The sequence below is a fragment of the Heptranchias perlo genome, unplaced genomic scaffold (assembly GCF_035084215.1).
Source record: "Heptranchias perlo isolate sHepPer1 unplaced genomic scaffold, sHepPer1.hap1 HAP1_SCAFFOLD_43, whole genome shotgun sequence".
NCBI classification, from domain to species: domain Eukaryota; kingdom Metazoa; phylum Chordata; class Chondrichthyes; order Hexanchiformes; family Hexanchidae; genus Heptranchias; species Heptranchias perlo.
The window spans coordinates 3029011-3041097 of record NW_027139442.1 but is presented as its reverse complement, the minus strand read 5'-3'; positions in this window follow the sequence as shown (position 1 = coordinate 3041097).

Below are 12087 nucleotides of genomic sequence, written 5' to 3'. Positions count from 1 at the left end.
GCACCCATAGAATCATAGAATCATAGAAGTTACAACATGGAAACAGGCCCTTCGGCCCAACATGTCCATGTCGCCCAGTTTATACCACTAAGCTAGTCCCAATTGCCTGCACTTGGCCCATATCCCTCTATACCCATCTTACCCATGTAACTGTCCAAATGCTTTTTAAAAGACAAAATTGTACCCGCCTCTACTACTGCCTCTGGCAGCTCGTTCCAGACACTCACCACCCTTTGAGTGAAAAAATTGCCCCTCTGGACCCTTTTGTATCTCTCCCCTCTCACCTTAAATCTATGCCCACTCGTTATAGACTCCCCTACCTTTGGGAAAAGATTTTGACTATCGACCTTATCTATGCCCCTCATTATTTTATAGACTTCTATAAGATCACCCCTTAACCTCCTACTCTCCAGGGAAAAAAGTCCCAGTCTGTCTAACCTCTCCCTGTAAGTCAAACCATCAAGTCCCGGTAGCATCCTAGTAAATCTTTTCTGCACTCTTTCTAGTTTAATAATATCCTTTCTATAATAGGGTGACCAGAACTGTACACAGTACTCCAAGTGTGGCCTCACCAATGCCCTGTACAACTTCAACAAGACATCCCAACTCCTGCATTCAATGTTCTGACCAATGAAACCAAGCATGCCGAATGCCTTCTTCACCACCCTATCCACCTGTGACTCCACTTTCAAGGAGCTATGAATCTGTACTCCAAGATCTCTTTGTTCTATAACTCTCCCCAACGCCCTACCATTAACGGAGTAGGTCCTGGCCCGATTCGATCTACCAAAATGCATCACCTCACATTTATCTAAATTAAACTCCATCTGCCATTCATCGGCCCACTGGCCCAATTGATCAAGATACCGTTGCAATCCCAGATAACCTTCTTCACTGTCCACAATGCCACCAATCTTGGTGTCATCTGCAAACTTGCTAACCATGCCTCCTAAATTCTCATCCAAATCATTAATATAAATAACAAATAACAGCGGACCCAGCACCGATCCCTGAGGCACACCGCTGGACACAGGCATCCAGTTTGAAAAACAACCCTCTACAACCACCCTCTGTCTTCTGTCGTCAAGCCAATTTTGTATCCAATTGGCTACCTCACCTTGGATCCCATGAGATTTAACCTTATGTAACAACCTACCATGCGGTACCTTGTCAAAGGCTTTGCTGAAGTCCATGTAGACCCCGTCTACTGCACAGCCCTCATCTATCTTCTTGGTTACCCCTTCAAAAAACTCAATCAAATTCGTGAGACATGATTTTCCTCTCACAAAACCATGCTGACTGTTCCTAATTAGTCCCTGCCTCTCCAAATGCCTGTAGATCCTGTCCCTCAGAATACCCTCTAACAACTTACCCACTACAGATGTCAGGCTCACTGGTCTGTAGTTCCCAGGCTTTTCCCTGCCGCCCTTCTTAAACAAAGGCACAACATTTGCTACCCTCCAATCTTCAGGCACCTCACCTGTAGCGGTGGATGATTCAAATATCTCTGCTAGGGGACCCGCAATTTCCTCCCTAACCTCCCATAACGTCCTGGGATACATTTCATCAGGTCCCAGAGATTTATCTACCTTGATGCGCGTTAAGACTTCCAGCACCTCCCTCTCTGTAATATGTACACTCCTCAAGACATCACTATTTATTTCCCCAAGTTCCCTAACATCCATGCCTTTCTCAACCGTAAATACCGATGTGAAATATTCATTCAGGATCTCACCCATTTCTTGTGGTTCCGCACATAGATGACCTTGTTGATCCTTAAGAGGCCCTACTCTCTCCCTAGTTACCCTTTTGCCCTTCATGTATTTGTAGAAGCTCTTTGGATTCACCTTTGCCTGATCTGCCAAAGCAATCTCATATCCCCTTTTTGCCCTCCTGATTTCTCTCTTAACTCTACTCCGGCAATCTCTATACTCTTCAAGGGATCCACTTGATCCCAGCTGCCTATACATGTCATATGCCTCCTTCTTCTTTTTGACTAGTGCCTCAATCTCCCGAGTCATCCAAGGTTCCCTACTTCTACCAGCCTTGCCCTTCACTTTATAAGGAATGTGCTTACCCTGAACCCTGGTTAACACACTTTTGAAAGCCTCCCACTTACCAGACGTCCCTTTGCCTGCCAACAGACTCTCCCAATCAACTTCTGAAAGTTCCTGTCTAATACCATCAAAATTGGCCTTTCCCCAATTTAGAATTTTAACTTTTGGGCCAGACCTATCCTTCTCCATAGCTATCTTAAAACTAATGGCAAACCCAGTTTGCCCAAATGTGAAAAAAGCCTTGAAATATTTCCCTAGTTTCAAATTTTATTTTTAAAAAGGTGCACCAACAACTCAGAAAGAAGTACCTGTTAATTCAAAAGCCATTTTGTGCCCTTATGTGAAATTGTATTGTAATAAAACCACACAGACACATGCGGAAGGTTTGGAGCGAACTGATTTGAATTTGATATTTTAATCGCATCTTCATTTGTGGCACAGCCCAGCTCTATTCAACCCCAATGTCTGTACAAACGACACGTGGCTCTTGGCTGTAGAAGTCAGTGTGTGCATGTGTGTGTGTGTGTGTCAGTGTCACTGGTCCCATAACGTAACCCAGGGTCGCCTGACACATCCCACACTGAATGGCGACTACATTTAATGAACTAAAATTAAACAGAACTTGTCACAAAGACAAAACAGATCGAGAGCTTGAATGTGTGTTGAACCCTTCTTTCTCTCTGCTCTGTTAGCGGGGGCGGGGGGGGGGGCGGGGGGTGCAGGGAGGGGGTCGCTCATTTGAAGCTCAGATTTTTGTATATTCCACATGTCTGAAGTGTTTGTTTCGTTGAACAGTTTGTCAGAGAGTTTCACCGCCTCAGGGAGTTTACAGAGAGAGAGAAAAAAACAGCTCCCACATTGCTCTGAAAGAACAATCCAGCGCAAGATTGTTTTAAAAATACAATCCAGTCCAAGTTAGTTAAACCTTGTCCCCTATTAATCCAAACGAACCATATTGTGATCAACATTCAGTATTTTACAGGGAGAGTATGTTCCGGACATGGATTGTACCCACCTCCCTAAACTAAACTCAACTCTTTACTGTAAAATGTTTCTGTCAAAACTCAGCCGGTTTAGTGACTGATCCCTCAAATAGCTGTTACATTAAATATTGCAATCTCTCAGTGAATCGTTCATTTTACCCGCCGTATACTGTACATGTACAGGAGATGACACTGAGACACACACGGGCCGAACAGTACCAGCGGGAGTGAATCGTTCTCTTTTACATGCAGGGATACGTGTCTCCTGATTGTGGTGTGTGTGTGTGTGTGTGTGCGTGTGCGTACGTGTGTGTGAGTTTGGAGGGAGTGCTTGTATTGTATAAAACTGCCGTAATATTCCCCACAAGGATTTAAGAGAGTGGAAAGCTTTCAAATCAGGGAAGAAAAAGTGTGTGGCATGTGAGAGGTGCAAACTTTCAGTTCTGGTATAATCCTTATAAATCTTTTTGGAACCTTCTCCAGAGTTTCTATATCATTTTTATAATATGGAGACTAGAACCGTTGACAGTTCTCCAAGTGTGGTCTAACAAAGGCTCAAGTTATGTTTAATATAATGTTCCAGCTTTTCAGTTCTATTCCATAATCTTCCATACTCGAAGCCCAGTCGATGCAACCTGTACTCACAATTTAACATTTAAGACCCAGTATCATTCTGGTGAATCTGATCTGCACCCCCTCCAAGGCCAATATATCCTTTCTGAGGTGCAGTGCCCAGAACTGAACACAATATCTCCAGGTGGGATATAAATAAACTTTGATCTGAGATACTGACATAAAAAGGGCTGGAGGATTTGATAGAGCGAAACTGTTTCCTGGGCTGTGTGTGTACAGGGTCTGTCCAGGGTGAGGGAGACAGAATGGGGAGAACCTGCTATTTAAAATCATTGCTGTTTTCTCTCCCCAAACCAGTTGTAAATGTTCCTGGTTCAGTTCTAACCTCACCCTGTTTGTTGTTATTGGACATTGAACAGTGGAAACAGAGCCGGACAGTAAAGATGTGGGGAGTTAAACAAAGAGCATCTATTGCAGGCATCAGGTGAGAAATAGGAATCTTTTCTTCATGGTGAGAAACTAGGGATTGGAAAGGAGTAATGAGCTTTGAGTGTCCAGGTACAGTAATCACTAAAAGCTGATGCACCTGTATCAAAAATAATTCGAAAGATCCTAATTTCTAGGCTGCCATATCCCAAGGTTCCGCTCTCAGGTACTTAACCAACTCTCTGGAATTTGCTGATACAATCAGGCCCCACTGCTTCCCTCGCTGGTCCATTCCAAATATCCAGCACCCCGTTCATTAAAAAAGTTCCATTCAAGCGTTCTGCTCACCCTGTTCCCATTGACCAGATGTGCTACAGTGTGCACTCTGCATTGTTATTAAATGTTTCACATTGACCAGATGTGACCCAGTGTCCAGTGTGCATTATTAAATGTTTCACGTTGACCAGGTGCGACCCAGTGTCCAATGCGCATTATTACTAAATGTTTCAAATTGACAAGATGTGGACCTGTGTCCAAGGCGCATTAATGTTAATACATATTTCTCATTATCCAAATGTGATCCAGTGTGCATTGTTATGATTAAATGTTTCATATTCGCCAGATGTTATCATGTTTCCAGTGTGCATTGTTATTATGTCATGTTTCACACTGACCAGAGGTGACGCAGTTTCCAGTTTGCATTTTTACGAAATGCTTCACATTGGCAAGATGTGTTCCAGTATCCAGTGCACATTATTATAAAATGTTTCACACTGACCAGATGTGGTCCAATGTTCATTGTACATGTTTATAAATGCTTTGCATTGACCGGAAGTGACCCAGCAGCCAGTGCACATAACTATTAAATGTTTCGCATTGACTATATATAGTCCTGTGTCCAATGTGCATTGATATTAAATGTATCTGGTTGACCAGATGTGGCCAAGTGTCCTGTGAACATTATTAATAAATGCTTCACATCAGCCAGATGTTGTCCAGTGTCCAATGCGACTTATTATTAACTGCTTCACAATGACCAGATGTGCCCCAATGTCCAATCTGCATTATTATTAAATGTTTCAGATTGATCAGAAGTGACCCAGTATCCAGCGTAGATTATTATCAAATGTTTTACATTGACCAGATGTGCCTCAGCGACCAGTGTGCATTACTACTAAATGTTTCAAATTGACCAAGGGTGACCGAGTATCCAATGTGCCTTATTATTAAATGCTTCCCATTGACCAGGTGTGCATCAGGGTCAGGTGTGCATTATTATTAAATACTCCACGTTGACTAGATGTGACCCAGTGTCCAGTATGCATTATTATTTAATGCTCCACATTAACCAGATGTGCCACCTTTCCATTGCACATTATTGCCAAATACTTCACATGAACCAGATGGCAGCCAGTGTCCAATGTACGTTATTATTAATTGTTTCATATTGACCAGATGTGGTTCAGCGTTCAGTGTACATTATTATTAATTGTTTCATATTGACCAGATGTGGTCCAGCGTTCAGTGTACATTAGTATTCTGTGCTTCACATTGACCACATGTGGTCCAGTGTTTAGTTAGAATTATTATTAAATGCTTCACAGTGACAAGATGTGGCCTACTGTCTAGTGCACATTATTAGTAAATGCTTCACAGTGACGAAATGTGGTCCAGTGTCAATCATTATTGATTGCTTCAGAGTGACCAAATTTGGTAGAGTGTCCAGTGCACATTATTACGAAATGCGACGCATTAACCAGCAGTTGGTGCATTGTCCAGTTCGTATTATTATTAGTAAATGGTTCACATTGACCAAAGATGACCTATTGTTCAATGTACATTATTATTAAATGCTTCACATCGAGGGGATGTAGCCCATTTTCCATTGTACATTATTAATATTAAATGCTTTCCAGTGATCAGATATGATCTCGTGTCAGGTGGCCATTGATATTAAATGCTTCACATTGACCAGATGCTTTTTATTGTAGACATTTTTTTTATTTTGTTGTGTCTTAGTTAATGTGTTAATGTATTCTACTGAAAAGCAGTGCGACTCAAAGACCCGCGCTGATATTTTAATAGCCTGTGCCTCAGTGGGATTAATGTTGCATAACCCCATCAGTCAACTGGCTAACTTCCCATGTCTCGCTTTCATGTTGTGAACACCTTAGCACTTGCCAACTAATTCATATTGAAATCCAACATGCCTTCTTCTGCCTATTGGTAGAAATGGCCAATTACCTCTCAAGACATCCAGTCTCCTTCTTCCAATCACCTGCCAGCGTGGTGTTATAAAATAGAAGAGGGGACTGGGTTGTAAATTTACAAATGCTGCTGCAGTTTTTTGTCAGTTGTTTGTTATTTACATAATTTCCCATTCAGTGTGAACAGATATTTCACCCCATTCTTCAGCTCGTCTCTAAATTTCCTCAGTGTCAGTCCATAGATACACGTGTTGGTGCAGGAGCTGAGAAGCTGCAGCATGTATCCCGTTTGCTGATTGATGTATATTGGGTTACTGTAATATTTGTCTGTATAATTGTAGTTTTTCAACCGGCAACTTAAGGAATGTACAACATACGTGGCCCAGAGTAGAATGAAATTGCCGGATAGAGTGAAGAGTAAAATCATGGATTTCTTTCGGTTCTCGGTCTCTGGATCATTGTGATTATCGACATTCCTCAGGAGTGCCCTGCGGACTATATTGGACATTATAATATTTTTGACGGTGAGAGCATTGAATAACAGGATGAAGAAGATGGGCAGTAAAGGGGTTAAAATGCTGTCGAACCACTCGGACGCCGCCCACAAGGGCGAGGTGTGATAGGCATAGGTTAAAATACAAAAATACGGGACATTGTTAATTATAAGTTGGGGTTCATACACAAAGTAAAAGGGAATGCTCCTCAAACAGCCCAGCACACACACTGTCCCCACAACCAGGCTCGCCGTCCTCTGGGAACAAAACTTTGGTTTGAGATTCTGACAGCAAATGGCGACGAAGCGATCGAAGGTGAAAGCGACCTTGAACCAAACCGAGCAGTCCAGTGCCGCAATCTTCATGACAAGTTTCAGGGCGCATATGGGAGTGATGAACAAGAAATTTAGGGGCAAGTAAATGTTGTTAATTCGCTTCAGTATGACTTCAATGATCACCACCGTTCGATCGGCCGCTGCCATGGCAACCAGGTAGCGAGTGATACATTTGGAGAGTCCGCACTTTCCTCGGGACAGGATCACAATCGCCACCAAGTTAACTGTCAGAGAAAATAAAGGAAACTATTAGCAGATTCAGTACAAAATAGATTGCTCGGAGAGTTAGGGAATCTACGGCGTGGCGGCTTCGAGGGGGAGAGGAAATTCGGAGTGGAGCTCGAAAATAAATTAACGCAGAGTTGGTGGAGTGTTTTAATTTTCTTAAAGAGAGATCAATCGAATGAAAGGGGTTCAATCAAGTGACATTCTTACAAAATCCTAGGTCTCATTTTCCTTTTTTGTCCATTTCTGCCCCCATCTACTGAAGTTCCCTTCGCTCCATTCATCAGTTCCCGTCTCAATCTGAGCCTCAATCAATGATGACTCATTTCCCAGCTCTGTTGGATACTGAGATCCCAAACACACTGACTGGATATACACTCGCCAGCGCGCGATTTATTTCCCCAATAATTAGGGAAATCTAGGATTGGCGAGTGTTGAAACCATATTACTCATCATGTACAGATTCCATTGACACAATGTCCAGAGCTTTTTATTTAAATTGCAATCCTAATATAGAGTATTAATGTTTTACGCAAATCCACCTGTAGTAAGCAATATGAAAGATAGTAACAGACTTCTGGAGGACAGAGATAGACTGGTGAAATGGGCAGACATATGGCCGATCAAATTAAATGCAGAGGAGTGTGAGGTGATGCATTTTTGTAGGAAGAATAAGGAGAGGCAATATAAACTAAACGGTACAATTTTAAAGAGGGTGGAGGAACAGAGACCTGGGGGTGCACAAACTCAAGTCTTTGAAGGCGGCAGGACAAGTCGAGAAGGCTCATAAAGAAGCATATGGGATCCCGGCTTTATTAACAGAGGCTTAGAGTACAAAAACAAGGAAATTGTGCTAAATCTTTATGAAACGTTGGTTAGGCCTCAGCTGGAGTGTTGTGTTCCATTCTGGGCACCATCCTTTAGGAAGGATGTCAAGGCCTTAGAGAGGTTGCAGAAGAAATGTACTAGAATGCTTAAGGACTTCAGTTGTGTGGAGAGACTGGAGAAACTGGGATTGTTCTCCTCAGAACAGAGAATATGAAGGCGAGATTTGATAGAGATGTTCAAAATCATAAACGGTTTTAAGAGAGTAAATAATGAGAAGCTGTTTCCAGTGGCACAAGGGTCGGTAACCAGAGAACACTGCTTTAAGGTGATCGGCAAAAGAGCCAGAGGCGGCTTGAGGAAACATTTTTTTTACTCAGCGAGTAGTAATGATCTGGAATGCATTGCCTGAAAGGGCGGTGGGATCAGATTCAATACTAATTTCTAAAGGGAATTGCATAAATATTTGAAGGAAATACATTTAGAGGCTATGGGGAAAGAAGCGGGCAATGGGACTAATTGGAAAACTCGTTGAAAGAGCCGGCACAGGCACGATGGGCCGAATGGCCTCCACCCGTGCTGTGCCTACGATGTTACTATGATACTATGATGCCTGTTTCAGTTGTACCGTTTTTGTTCAGAAACCAAACAATGATCTGCAAAGTGTTGCCGTGCTGAATGTCTCCTTCATCAACAATCAGTGGAGATATCCTTTGTTGTCTGTCTAATCATATTTTATTAAATTTATTGTAGATAAATCTCCCATGGCTTGGCCATCCCATCTAGTTTAAACAGCTAATTTTCTAGTTGCAAGACTGAAGCACACTGACCACAGGGCGCTACCTAACATCCAATAGAATTGCTACATAGGTGACCTCTGGGCAACGCGCTCACTGTCAAAAAGGCCACGGTCCTATCCACTTCTCACAAGTCTCAGACAGGGCGTGTTAACCCTGGATAGTCCGGGACTATCTCTGCAAATAAAGTGGAACAAAAGGCAGTCAATTATCACAGACCAAAGAACCATTCATTTATATTGATCAAATAGTCAACTTTTGGCATTGGCAAAGATTGTTTTGAATCAATGTAATGACTGTGATCAATTCACTATCAGCAGCACCAAACCATCGTTTTGTGGGACCTGATCCTTGTGAACTCGTATGTTTTCTCACAGCCCGACTAAGTTTTATATTCTGTTTTATGCCAGCGTCTATTCGAGATAAGGAATTCTCCATCACACAGTGCAGGGGAATAAATTGCCATTATTTCTTGTGTTGAAAATTCAAAACAGTTCATAATTTCAATCATGAAGTCCTATTAAGTAGGCAACAAAAATACTGTACAATGAACGGAATAGGCGATTATATCACAAACATATCAAGAAAAATAATCATAGAATCATAGAATGATACAGCACAGAAGGAGGCCTTTCGGCCCATTGTGCCTCTGCCAGCTCTTTGAAAGAGCGATCCAATTAGTCTTGTTGTACGTATTTATCTCTTTCTCTCTGTTTTTATCTCTCGCTCTCTCTTTCTCTCTATTTATCTCTCTGACAAACACACTCTCTCTATATTTGTCTCTCTCTATGTTAATCCGTGTTATGTATGTATTGCATCAATCAAAACGTACCAAGACCAATATGTTACAGAGCAAGACCAGCGAATAGAGCAGTAACAGTTACATTGGTTTACACGATGACTAGTTCTATTTCCTTACCCGTAATACCAACGGCTGCAAGAACGGGATAGTAAATACGTTCTATCTCAAAGATGACTGGATCGTCCATGTTCAGTGTGAAGGAGCGATGTCTGCAGCGTTGGACACGAGGCTGTGACTGAAAAGTGTCGATTCGGTCAAAGGATCCCTTACGTATACCAGAGGGGATCCTCCTCCGGGACAGTTAGATGGAACGCACCATCAGAGATATCAGTCACATTCAGTTGAACAAACAGATTTAATCAACCATTCTCCCCAAAGCTTCATTATGTCACAGAATCTATTTAAATCGATATTTCAAAACACTTACTAATTTCTTTGGAATTTCTTCAGAAAACAACGGTTCTCCTTTAGCCCTGGGACTGAGCCGGACAAACGGCCTCAATAACAGGACTCAGTGTATTTATTACATGTGCAGACCCATCACTTCGATCGTCATCTTTAAAGAATCTAAACTCAGAACGGTGTGTACGGCACCGAGGGATCTGAAGGCCACCCACGGGAGTTTAACTTTATAAATACAATCGAGAATTTGAGTTGCGAACATGAGGAGAGCTGATGTCCGTTCTATTTCATAGGGTTTTACTATTGAAAGTCACAATTGGAGGCAGATGGGATCAAGGGGATTAAGGAGTTATTTCCATGTTCGAAGTTTATTCATTTCGGTAAATCATGAGGAAACACACTACCAATCCTTTTCAGTTTTTACAGAAATATTAAAGATTTCACAGACACTCAGAATACCATTAACAGGTTTCTTTAGATACAATGGTATGGTAACACTCGTGTCTGTAGCATTACCAAAAACTCTGAATGGCCTGGCAAGTTACAGTGTCAGGGCTCTGGACCAGTGAAGTAGAAGATGATACACAAGCCCACCAAATTACCATGACGGCCTATGCTAAAAATAATGAAAGTGCAGTTCCTAACCCTCATAACTGGAATCCGGTAGCAGCCAACTGATATGCGCAGAAACATATCACAGTTAAACATGTCTAAGGCATAATATCAATCGTCATAATTCTGGCCAATCGGACTTGAAAAGAGTCACTGCTGGAACTGCATTTCTCAGCTGGTCTGAAAACAGGCCCTTGAACCTGCAGAAGTCTCGCTGTGAGTTTATCATAAACCACAAACTGTTCCCTCCATCCTTTCAGTCTAGTCTTGAACTTTCCGTGCTCCCACCACTCCCTCCCATCCTCAGGATAGCTCCCACTCAACGTCGAACATCTGGGGATTAGTTTCAGAATTGGACCGAACTGAGCGAAAGGAGGTATCTTTGGACAGCAGTTGGGAATGTCTGTGGTAAATAAAGAGAAGTTGTGAGTGAAGGGTGAGAACTGGTGAAGGACTCGCATTTCCTCCTCTCAAAACAAAACAACCCGTTACAGGATTGCGTTTGACACCAAGAAATAAAACCTACCTGATCAAAGACTCAAAGAATCATAGAGTACATGAGGAAGCCTTTCGGCCCATCATGCATGTGCCTTCTCTTTGGAAGAGCTATCCTATTAATACACCTCCCCATTTTTTTATCGCATAGCGCTATAGATTTCTCCTGTTCAGGTACATATACCCTATTCTCTATTGAAAGTTACTGTTGAATCTGCTTCCACTGCTCTTTCAGGCAATGCATTCTAAATCATTATAACTCACTGCGCAAAAAAAATGTCTCCTCATCTCTCCTCTGGTCCTTTTGCCAATTATGTTCAATCTGTGCCCTTTGGTTACCGACTCTCCTGCCACAGGAAACAGTTTATCTTTATTTACTCTTTCAAAACCCTTCATAATTTGAACACCTCTATGACATCCCCCTGTAACGCTGTCTGCTCTCAGGAGATCAATCCCAGATTCTCTCGTCTCCACATAAAATTGAAATCCCTCACCCTTGGTACAAATCTGGTTAATCTCCTCTGCATCTTCCCCAAGGCCTTGACATCTTTCCTGAACTATGCTGCCCAGAATTGTGTACAATACTCCAGGGGAGGCCGAACCAGTGATTTATAAAGATTTACCATAACTTGCTTGCTTTTGAACTCCACGCCTCCACTATACAGGCAAGGATCCCCTATGCTTTATGTAATAGCCTTATCAACTTGACCTGCAACCTTCAAAGATGTGTTTATGTATATGCAACCATAGGTCTCTCTGTTCAGGCAACTCCAATAAAAATGTACTCTTTCGTTTATAGTGCCTCTCCTCATTCGTCCTCCCATTTCACCAGTCTGTCTATGTCCTCCTGAATT